The sequence below is a fragment of the Rutidosis leptorrhynchoides genome, chromosome 7 (genome assembly GCF_046630445.1).
Source record: "Rutidosis leptorrhynchoides isolate AG116_Rl617_1_P2 chromosome 7, CSIRO_AGI_Rlap_v1, whole genome shotgun sequence".
Classification (NCBI taxonomy): Eukaryota; Viridiplantae; Streptophyta; class Magnoliopsida; order Asterales; family Asteraceae; genus Rutidosis; species Rutidosis leptorrhynchoides.
Window position 1 is genome coordinate 165,257,724 of NC_092339.1, and position 12,290 is coordinate 165,270,013.

Below are 12,290 nucleotides of genomic sequence, written 5' to 3' on the forward strand. Positions count from 1 at the left end.
TATAAACACATTTTATTAATAGGTTTAATTACATAAATATAAATAAATATATTAAATATATATTTAAATAAATAAATATAATCTTATCTTATATACTTATAATAATATCTTTCATTACATCGCATATTAATTTACATATTTATTTCCAATAATTAAATCATATATTATTTCATATAATATTTCAAATTATTATATATATATATATACATATTTAAATTATATATGTATCTATTTAAAATTAGTTGTTCGTGAATCGTCAGGCATGGTTAAAGGGTAATTGATTACATGAACATAGATTTCAAACTTTCTAGACTCAACATTACAGATTTTGCTTATCGTGTCGGAAACATATAAAGATTAAGGTTTAAATTTGGTCGGAAATTTCTGGGTCATTACAACCATCATTTGGAAACTAGCATGAAATATCTCATAAAATTACAAAAATATTAGTAATCATTCATGACTTATTTACAAGTAAACAAAATTACACATCCTTTATATCTAATCCATATACCAACGACCAAAAACACCTACAAACACTTTCATTCTTCAATTTTCTTCATCTAATTGATCTCTCTCAAGTTCTATCTTCAAGTTCTAAGTGTTCTTCATAAATTCTATAAGTTCTAGTTTCATAAAATCAAGAATACTTCCAAGTTTGCTAGCTTACTTCCAATCTTGTAAAGTGATCATCCAACCTCAAGAAATCTTTCTTATTTACAGTAAGATATCTTTCTAATATAAGTTAATACTCATATTCAAACTTTGATTCAATTTCTATAACTTTAACAATCTTATTTCGAGTGGAAATCTTACTTGAACTTGTTTTCGTGTCATGATTTTGCTTCAAGAACTTTCAAGCCATCCAAGGATCCTTTGAAGCTAGATCTATTTTTGTTCATAACAGCATTCGATTCATATATATAAAGCTACCTTATTCGAAGGTTTAAACTTGTAATAACTAGAACATAGTTTAGTTAATTCTAAACTTGTTGGCAAATAAAAGTTAATCCTTCTAACTTGACTTTTAAAATCAACTAAACACATGTTCTATATCTATATGATATGCTAACTTAATGATTTAAAACCTGAAAACATGAAAAACACCGTAAAACTGGATATACGCCGTCGTAGTAACACCGCGGGCTGTTTTTGGTTAGTTAATTTAAAAACTTTGATAAAATTTGATTTAAAAGTTGTTCTTCTGGGAAAATGATTTTTATTATGAACATGAAACTATATTCAAAAATCATGGTTAAACTCGAAGTGGAAGTATGTTCTCCAAAATGGTCATCTAGACGTCGTTCTTTCGACTGAAATGACTACCTTTACAAAAATGACTTGTAACCTATATTTCTGACTATAAAATTATACTTTTTCTGTATAGATTCATAAACTTAAGTTCAATATGAAACCATAGCAATTGGATTCACTCAAAACGGATTTAAAACAAATAAGTTATGGGTAAAACAAGATTGGATATTTTTTGCTTGTTGTAGCTACGTGAAAATTGGTAACAAATCAATATTAATCATATCCTAGATAACTCATATTGTATTATACATATATTCTAATATACTATGTAATCTTTGGATACCATAGACACGTATGCAAATGTTTTGACATATCATATCGACCCATGTATATATGTTATTTGGAACAACCATAGACACTCTATATGCAGTAATGTTGGAGTTAGCTATACAGGGTTGAGGTTGATTCCAAAAATATATATACTTTGAGTTGTGATCTAGCCTGAGACGTGTATACACTGGGTCGTGGATTGATTCAAGATATTATATATCTATTTATTTATGTACATCTAACTGTGGACAACTAGTTGTAGGTTACTAACGAGGACATCTGACTTAATAAACTTAAAACAGTAAAACGTATTAAAATGTTGTAAATATATTTTGAACCTACTTTGATATATATGTTCATATTTTTTATAGGTTCGTGAATCGACCAATGGCCAAGTCTTACTTCCCGACGAAGTAAAAATCTGTGAAAGTGAGTTATAGTCCCACTTTTAACATCTAATATTTTGGGATGAGAATACATGCAATTTTATAAATATTTTACGAAATAGACACAAGTAAATGAAACTACTTTATATGGGTGAATGATCGAAGCCGAATATGCCCCTTTTTAGCTTGGTAGCCTAAGAATTTGGGAACAGACCCCCAAATTGACGCGAATCCTAAAGATAGATCTATCGGGTCCAACAAGCCCCATTCTGGAATTTGGAATGATTTAGTACTTCGATTTTATCATGTCCGATGGGTGTCCCGGAATGATGGGGATATTCTATATGCATCTTGTTAATGTCGGTTACCAGGTGTTCACCGTATGAATGATTTTTATCTCTATGTATGGGATGTATTGAAATATGAAATCTTGTGGTCTATTATTATGATTTGATAATATATAGGTTAAACCTATAACTCACCAACATTTTTGTTGACGTTTTAAGCATGTTTATTCTCAGGTGATTATTAAGAGCTTCCGCTGTTGCATACTAAAATAAGGACAAGATTTGGAGTCCATGCTTGTATGATATTATGTAAAAACTGCATTCAAGAAACTTATTTTTTGATGTAATATATTCTTATTGTAAACCATTATGTAATAGTCGTGTGTAAACGATAAATTTTAGATTATCATTATTTGATAATCTACGTAATGCTTTTTAAACCTTTATCGATAAAATAAAGGTTATGGTTGTTTTAAAAATGAATGCAGTCTTTGAAAAATGTCTCATATAGAGGTCAAAACCTCGCGACGAAATCAATTAATATAGAACGTTTATAATCAATATGAACGGGACATTTCAGTTGGTATCCGAGCGTTGGTCTTAGAGAACCAGAAATTTGCATTAGTGTGTCTTATCGAGTTTGTTAGGATACATTAGTAAGTCTGGACTTCGACCATGTTTTCTTTAAAAACGATTGCTTAACACTTTTGTTGGAAACTATATATTATTAACATGTAATTATTATGTGATATATTAATCTCTTAATATGTTTGATATTATGTGATAGATGTCTACCACTAGTACAAATCCCATCGACTCACCTAATAATAATGAAGAGTCGAATATACTTTGGGAAGATTCACAAATTTCTGAAGAGGAACCGGAAGAGGAGGAACCAGAAGAGGAGGAACCGGAAGAAGAAGAAGTTCCGAAGGAAGAAATATTGATACCTACAGTAAATCGATTAAATAAAAGAGAATTCTTAACCAACGGACCAAAGTTAAAAATGGTCAATGGTGTTTCCGCCGAGGAAGTAAATTATTGGGAAGATTACCAATTTTCTGATGAATCGGATCCCGATGAGGATTCCGATGATGTTATAGAAATTACCTCAACCCAATTTAATATGGCAAAAGAAAATAATAAGGGAAAAAGTATAAAAATAGAGAAACCTGATTCCAACCCCGATGAACTTTATATGTATCGGCAACGTCTGTATTTCCTAAATTGTAACAATAACCCGGGAACCTCTAAACCACCGGGTTTTTCTAAACCATTATGGAAAACGACAGCTCGTATTAGGGGAGCATCATATATCCCGAGGAAATTAGCAAAACGAACCATGTCCGAAGAAGAAGAAACGAGTGAGTCGGATTAAAGAGTTGTAATCATGTTGTGTAATATATGTAATATAGTATGCTTGTGCTTTTTTTTATAAATGTAAAATTGCTTGTATTGTTTGTTAATTATCTTTTATGAATCTAACCCTCGTCTATTTTTACAGTATAAAAACAAAAAATGGACGTTAAGGGTAAACAACCGAATATTTTAGAAGACCTACCAGAGGATATGATTGATGAAATCTTGTCTAGAGTCGGTCAGAATTCATCAGCACAATTAGTTATGGCGAAATTAACTTGTCAAACATTTGAAAGACTTTCCAGAAATGCCTTAGTTTATAAAAGGCTTTCCTTTGATAGGGGGGTATATCACATTGGGGAGATCGTAAGTTACGCAGTGTTTTCTTTAAAGTGTTAAATGCGGGGAACCCAAATGTAATTTTTCGCTACGGGTTAAGAAACTATTTTGACTCAACATATCCCAACATAGGATTTTTTGAATTAGAAAGAGCTTCTAACATGCAACATAAAGAAGCATGTTATGCTTACGGGTTAGTGATGTTCGCTTCTCACCAAAGTGAGAAAAAGAACATCGGATTACGACTATTAAATGAAACATTCCCACAAGTGACGGACACAGTAGTTGGGGTAAGAAACAAGGTTTTTAGATTGCTACGAGGCTGTCGGGAATTATGAAACCCTCGTCCTTCGGACGACATTACAACATGCTGCCTAGCCAATGGTTATAAAGGTTACTTTCCACAAGATCAAGGATGGGAATTCATTTTAGTAAAACCAGAATGCATGACCTGTTTCTGGACATATGAATTACGTGTCTTTATTGACTTTGCTGAACAACTTGCGTATTAATTAGAATTACCTTTATAGCTGCCGTGTAGCAAGTTATTATGTGCTATATTTCATCCTATATGTATAATAGTGGTATTGTATGTTTGTAAAATATTGTATAAAAGTTTGAACGCGAAATATTATTGTAATAAGTTTTTCATATAGAATCGTAGTAGTTGAATTGTATAATAGCTACTAAGTAAGAACTTAACGGGTAGGTACTACCCGAATTAAAACTATAAAATGATAATATGAAGAAAAAGCTTTTATAAATAAGTTCATATTATGCTACGAAATACTATTGACTACTCTTAAATTCTATATGATTAACTCAATTATTTTGGGCTATTTTTGAAGGAAATGGCACCGGCGACTCGTCAGAATTTGAACATGAGCGAGGAAGACTTCCGTGTTTTCCTTGCAGTAAACATAGCCGCAGTACAGGCTGCGATGTAAAATAACAATAACTCTGGATCTAGCAGTGGAACTAATTCCACAAGAAATCGTGTAGGATGCTCCTACAAAGAATTCACTTCCTGCAAACCTTTGGAATTTGATGGAACCGAAGGACCAATTGGATTGAAACGGTGGACCGAGAAGGTCGAATCGGTGCTTGCCATAAGTAAGTGTACTAAAGAGGACAAAGTTAAGTACGCTACGCATACCTTAACAGGTACTGCATTAATGTGGTGGAACACCTATCTTGAACAGGTAGGACAAAATGCTGCTTACGCACTACCATGGTCGGCATTCAAGCAATTGATGAACGAGCAGTACCGTCCTAGAAACGAAGTCATTAAACTCAAGGTAGAACTTAGGGAGTTACGAACACAAGGGTTCGACATTACCACATATGAACGACGATTCACAGAGTTGTGCCTATTGTGTCCGGGAGCGTTCGAAGATGAAGAAGAGAAGATTGACGCGTTTGTAAAAGGGTTACTAGTAAGGATTCAAGAATATGTGAGTTCACACTAGCCCGCTTCCATACAAAAGGCAAGTAGAATGGCTCATAAACTCATAAATCAGATTGAGGGAAGAATTAAAGAGCAGGAGGCCGAAGAAGCCAACACAAAACAACTCAAGAGAAAGTGGGAAGAAACCAGTGACAAGGGTCACCAATACAACAACAACAATTACAACCACAACCGCAACAACAATCGCAACAATAACCGCAATCTCAACAACAACTACAACAACCGTTCCAACAACAATAACAATCCCAACAACAACCTCAATAACAACAACGGCAACAAAAACCAAAAATGCCAAAGGTGTGAAGAGTACCACCAGAATGGTTTCTGCACGACATTTTGCACCAAGTGTAAAAGAACTAGCCATGGTGCAAAAAAGTGTGAGGTCTACGGACCAAAGTTTAACAGAACTAAAGGAACAAATAGTGGCGAAACAAGTAATGCGGCCTTTATTTGTTATGGATGTGGAAAACCGGGCCACATTAGAAGTAATTGTCCGAATCGGGAGAATACTAATGGGCAGGGCCGCGAAAGAGTTTTCAATATTAATACGGAAGAAGCGCAGGAAGACCCGGAGCTTGTTACGGGTACGTTTCTTATTGATAATAAATCTGCTTATGTTTTATTTGATTCGAGTGCGGATAGAAGCTATATGAGTAGAGATTTTTGTGCTAAATTAAGTTGCCCATTGACGCCTTTGGATAGTAAATTTTTACTCAAATTAGCAAACGGTAAATTAATTTCAGCAGATAATATATGTAGGGATAGAGAAATTAAACCGGGGGATGAAACCTTTAAAATTGATTTAATACCAGTCGAGTTAGGGAGTTTTGATGTAATAATTGGCATGAACTGGTTGAAAAAGGTGAGAGCAGAGGACGTTTGTTACAAAAATGCGATTCGCATTATGCGTGAAAAGGAAAAACCTTTAATGGTGTACGGAGAAAAGAACAATGCGAAATTAAATCTTATTAGTAGTTTGAAGGCGCAAAAACTAATAAGAAAAGGTTGTTACATCATTCTAGCACACATCAAGGAAGTTAAACCTGAAGAAAAGAACATCAGTGATGTTCCCGTCGCAAAGAATTTCCCGATGTATTTCTGAAAGAATTACCGGGATTACCCCTACATCGATCTGTTGAATTTCAAATAGATCTTGTACCAGGAGCTGCACCAATAGCTCGTGCTCCATACAGACTCGTACCCAGTGAAATGAAAGAATTACAAAGTCATATACAAGTAGTTTTAGAGCGTGGTTTCATTCGACCAAGTACATCACCATGGGGAGCTCCTGTTTTGTTTGTCAAGAAGAAGGATGGTACATTTAGGTTGTGTATCTACTACCGAGAGTTGAACAAACTTACCATCAAGAACAATTACCCACTACCGAGAATCGATGACTTATTTGATCAACTACAAGGCTCGTCGGTTTATTCAAAGATTGATTTACATTCTGGGTATCATCAAATGTGGGTGAAGGAGGATGACATTCCAAATACTGCTTTTAGGACGCGTTACGGTCATTACGAGTTTATGGTTATGCTGTTTGGATTGACTAACGCACCAGCTATGTTCATGGACCTCATGAACCGAGTGTGTGGGCCATATCTTGACAAGTTTGTCATTGTCTTCATCGATGACATACTTATTTACTCGAAGAATGATCAAGAGCACGAAGAACATTTGAGAAAAGTGCTAGAGTTGCTACGAAAAGAAAAACTGCACGCGAAGTTTTCAAAGTGTGCATTTGGTTAGAAGAAGTTCAATTCCTCGGTCATATAGTGAATAAAGAAGGTATTCAGGTGGATCCAGTAAAGATTGAAACCGTTGAAAAGTGGAAAACCCCAAAAACTCCGAAACACATACGCCAATTTTTAGGACTACCTGGTTACTACAGAAGGTTCTTCCAAGATTTTTCCAAAATAGCAAAACCCTTGACTGCATTAACGCATAAAGGGAAGAAATTTGAAGGGAAAGATGAACAAGAAAAAGCGTTTCAATTGTTGAAGAAAAAGTTAACTACAGCACCTATATTGTCATTACCTGAAGGGAATGATGATTTTGTGATATATTGTGACACCTAAAAGCAAGGTCTCGGTTGTGTATTAATGCAACAAACGAAGGTAATTGCTTATGCATCTAGACAATTGAAGATTCACGAGCAGAATTATACGATGCATGACTTGGAATTAGGCGCGGTTGTTTTTGCATTAATGTAAGACCCGTTTATTTGTAGTGTACATAAGTGTAGTTAATGTACTTGAAGTGGGGTTTTGGTTGTACATATTAAAAGAATGCAGAAAACTGGTCTGGGCGTTTGGCGCGTCGCGCGGCCATTTGGCGCGCCGCGCCATTGTTCTGTGACAGATTCCTTTTAATTAGATATTTTGAGGGCAAATTAGTAAAATCACAAGGAATCCGACTTTAAGGCTTGAGATCAGTTGTTGGAGCCTCATTTACTCAATTTCCAACCACTTAATCATCTTCCATTAAATCCTAGAGAGAGAGGAGGTTCTAGAGTGAGAAAACTCCATTAAAGGAAGAAGGAGTTTGAATCGGGTCTTAGTGCGAGTTTCAAAGTTGTTCATCTTTCCTCTAGCTACGTTTTGGTGGTAGTGGTATGCTCTAATCTTGATTTCTTGATTTTAATTTGATTATGGGTTAGGGTTTGGGGTAAGTGATGAACCTAAAACCCATTTGTTAGTAAATTGGGTGTTTTGGGTGAATTTGGGTCATGTAGACCCAAAGATGATTAACTGGGGTTTTCAAAGTATTAAACTATGTTTATGAGCCTAAATTGGTTAGTTTAAGTACTAGCACACTTATATATATGTAAATGGGTGTTAAGTGGGTGACCCGAAATGGGTGTATTGACTTTAAATGGTCAAATGGGTCATGATGGACCTAAGTGGGTAAATGTATGTGTTTGATGCATAAACTTTGTATTGGAAAGTGTCTTAGGACCTAACTTGGTTAATGATTAGGGTTTTAGGAATGTTAACCCAAATAATAGGGTTAGGGTTGCAAATGGGTCAAAATTGCACCATGGGGCAAGATAACCCTAGAATGGAGTTTTAGTTGGTTGACCAACTTGAGTTTGTGATTGATATTATGTATAATGTAATAGGTACGTTACATTGAAGATTTTCGAGCTTGATTATCTTTCACAAGAGATTTTGTGGTGAGTGGAATAATTATATGTGTAGGTATATAATTTATCTATTTGTTGTAGCGTGAAATGTGTAGTGTCGAGGTGCTAAGACACCACGTTTCCCGTGATGAGTGAAGCATCGAGGTGTTAAGATGCCACTCGGGGTGAAGCATCGAGGTGTTAAGATGCTGATAATGCTAAAAACGAACATATATTTCATAGCATTATTCCTCAAGAAAGACAAGCTTTTAGTTGCAATTGTTCTATTTACAAGAGATATTCGTTTAAATAATAAAAGGTGAAGACAAAAGACAGATTCGACGAATTGAAGACGCAAACGACCAAAAAGCTCAAAAGAACAAAAGACAATCAAAAAGGTTCCAATTATTGATAAGAAACGTCTCAAAATCACAAGAGTACAAGATTCAAAACGCAAAGTACAAGATATTAAATTGTACGCGAGGACGTTCGAAAAACCGGAACCGGGACCAGAGTCAACTCTTAACGCTCGACGCAACGGACTAAAAATTACAAGTTAACTATATATATAAATATAATATAATATATAATTAATTATATTAATTATATATATATTATATATATATATTTAAAACTGTCGGCAGCCAGAAACTCCAAGGGTGTGAATTGAAAATACCTCTCCGCGACTCGCGGAGTTTGAAGGGCTTTTTGCCGCGAGTCGCGGAGCCCCAAATTTCACTTCTGGCTATAAAGCCAACCGAATTCTGATCGAAATCATCATCATTTTTTCTTCTCTTCATACGAAGTAATATATATTTATATTTATAATTTATATTTTAATTTTAATTATAATTCTAATAATAAGGGTATGTTAGCGAATGTTGTAAGGGTGTAAGTCGAAATTCTGTCCGTGTAACGCTACGCTATTTTTAATCATTGTAAGTTATGTTCAACCTTTTTACATTAATGTCTCGTAGCTAAGTTATTATTATGCTTATTTAAAACGAAGTAATCATGATGTTGGGCTAATTACTAAAATTGGGTAATTGGGCTTTGTACCATAATTGGGGTTTGGATAAAAGAACGACACTTGTGGAAACTAGACTATGGGCTATTAATGGGCTTTATATTTGTTTAACTAAATGAAAGTTTGTTAATGTTAATATAAAGATTTACAATTAGGCGTCCCTATAAATTACCATATACACTCGATCGGACACGATGGGCAGGGTATTTATATGTACGAATAATCGTTCATTTAACCGGACACGGGAATGGATTAATAGCCACTAGAATAATCAAAACAGGGGTGAAATTACATTCAAGGGTAATTGGTGTAATTGTTAACAAAGTAGTAAAACCTTGGTTTACACGCAGTCGATAACCTGGTGTATTCATTAAACAAAGTATTAAAACCTTGTTACAATTCGAATCCCCAATTAGTTGGAATATTTATCTTCGGGTATAATAATAATTTGACAAGGACACTTGCAATTTATATTTATGACTGATGGACTGTTATGGACAAAAACCAGACGGACATATTGAATAATCCAGGACAAAGGACAATTAACCCATGGGCATAAAACTAAAACCAACACGTCAAACATCATGATTACGGAAGTTTAAATAAGCATAATTCTTTTATATCATATTTTATTTCCTTTATTTTATATTTAATTGCACTTCTAATTATCGCACTTTTATTTATTGTTATTTCATTTTATCGCACTTTTAATTATCGTACTTTTTAATTATCGCAATTTAATTTTTATCGCATTTTTATTATTCGCAATTTCATTATCGTTATTTACTTTACGCTTTAATTTAAAGTCTTGTATTTATTTTATATTTTACATTAGGTTTTAACTGCGACTAAAGTTTTAAATCGACAAACCGGTCATTAAACGGTAAAAACCCCCCTTTATAATAATAATATTACTTATATATATATTTGTATTTTTATAAAAGTAAACTAATATAGCGTTGAGCTTTGTTTAAAGATTTCCCTGTGGAACGAACCGGACTTACTAAAAACTACACTACTGTACGATTAGGTACACTGCCTATAAGTGTTGTAGCAAGGTTTAAGTATATCCATTCTATAAATAAATAAATATCTTGTGTAAAATTGTATCGTATTTAATAGTATTTTCTGCTAAAATTATAAACTATTTTATATACTACCCCGCTGCACATCAAGTATTTTTGGCGCCGCTGCCGGGGAATTACTCTTAAAAGCCGGAAGCGCAACGCTAATAAAAAAAAAAAGATTTTTATTTACTTTTATTAAAAGTCGTTTTTGTAAAAATTACGTTTTAATCATTCAAAAATATAAAAAGAAAAACAAAAATATAAGTATTTTTAGGATTTTGTTAAATATTTAAGTTTTATAAGTTTCTTTATCTTTATTTTAATTTATAAAAATATAAATTTTATTAAAAATCGTTTATTTAAATTAAAAACAGAAAACAGAAAATAAAAAAAAAAAAAAATAAAGAAAAAACGCGTAAAAAACAAAAGCTGTCAACTGAATTCCTGAACCCCGCGACTCGCGGGGTTTTCCTCTTTATTTGCCGCGACTCGCGGAGGTCTTCTGACACACGGACAAAACCCTAAAGTTGCATTAATTACGGAGTTTTAATTTATTATTATTATTATTTAACTTAATTATTATTATTATTATTATTAATTTTAGTTTTATTTTTACTTTTTACTTTATATATGTATTTTGTTTAACTAGTTTTATTAAAATTGTAAAATTAGTAGTTTTTATTAAATAAATAATATAAAAATAATATTTTTATAAAAATTGTACTTTTTACAACTTTTTGTATATTTTTATATTTTGTACCTTTTTAATCGTTGTAGCGTAATATTTGTATTTTTTTAGCTCATAATTAATTTTAAACTTAGTTTTTGCTATAGTTATTTTTACTCCTAGATTTTTAGGCTTTGCCGTAGAATTCCTTAAGTGCTTTTTCTTTAGACTAAGATTTAGGTGCTTTAGAATTTTGCGACACCTTTTTAAGTTTTAGTTTCTTTTTAAGTTATTTCCATTTGGGATTTAGTTTTTCTTGTAAGCTTTAATATTTTTACACCTTTTACTATGTATCAATTATCATTCCAATTAGTAATTTCAATTTGCGATTATAATTTTAAGTTAGTTGTAGTAATAAGGTTAAATTAGTTAAGTATTTTTAAGTTTTGATAAGTTTCTTTTATTTTTCCGTCACCTTTTATTTTTCAACCATTTTTTTCTTTTTCGACATTTTTCGACGCGCAATCTTTTTCTCTCTTATTTCTCGCCATTCTAGTTTTTAGGACTTAGAATTTTATTCTACTTCTTATCTAAATTTCTAAAAATTACGAAAATTTATTTTGAGTGGTTAAATTGATAGACATCAAAATTTTCTGGTTCGTAGTAATAGTTGGATTTGTACGTGGACCGGGTTATTGGAGCCAAACAGTCCTCAATTATATTGAGACCAAACGAATCCTGCCCCTCTGCTGCATCTTTTGGCTATTCGAAACGTGGGCAAAATCAGAAAAGTCTATTAATTGGATAACTTATTATAATTTTTCTTTCCTTTTTAAAAACTAATAGAATATTCAGTGAATGCACCGAGCAAGACGTTCACCACCTTTTGTACGTTCATCACCTGTAACTCGATCAAGACATCGTTTAACAAATATAACCGCCGTTGATTTTTCTTTAGAATCGTCATCCAGTCGACCAA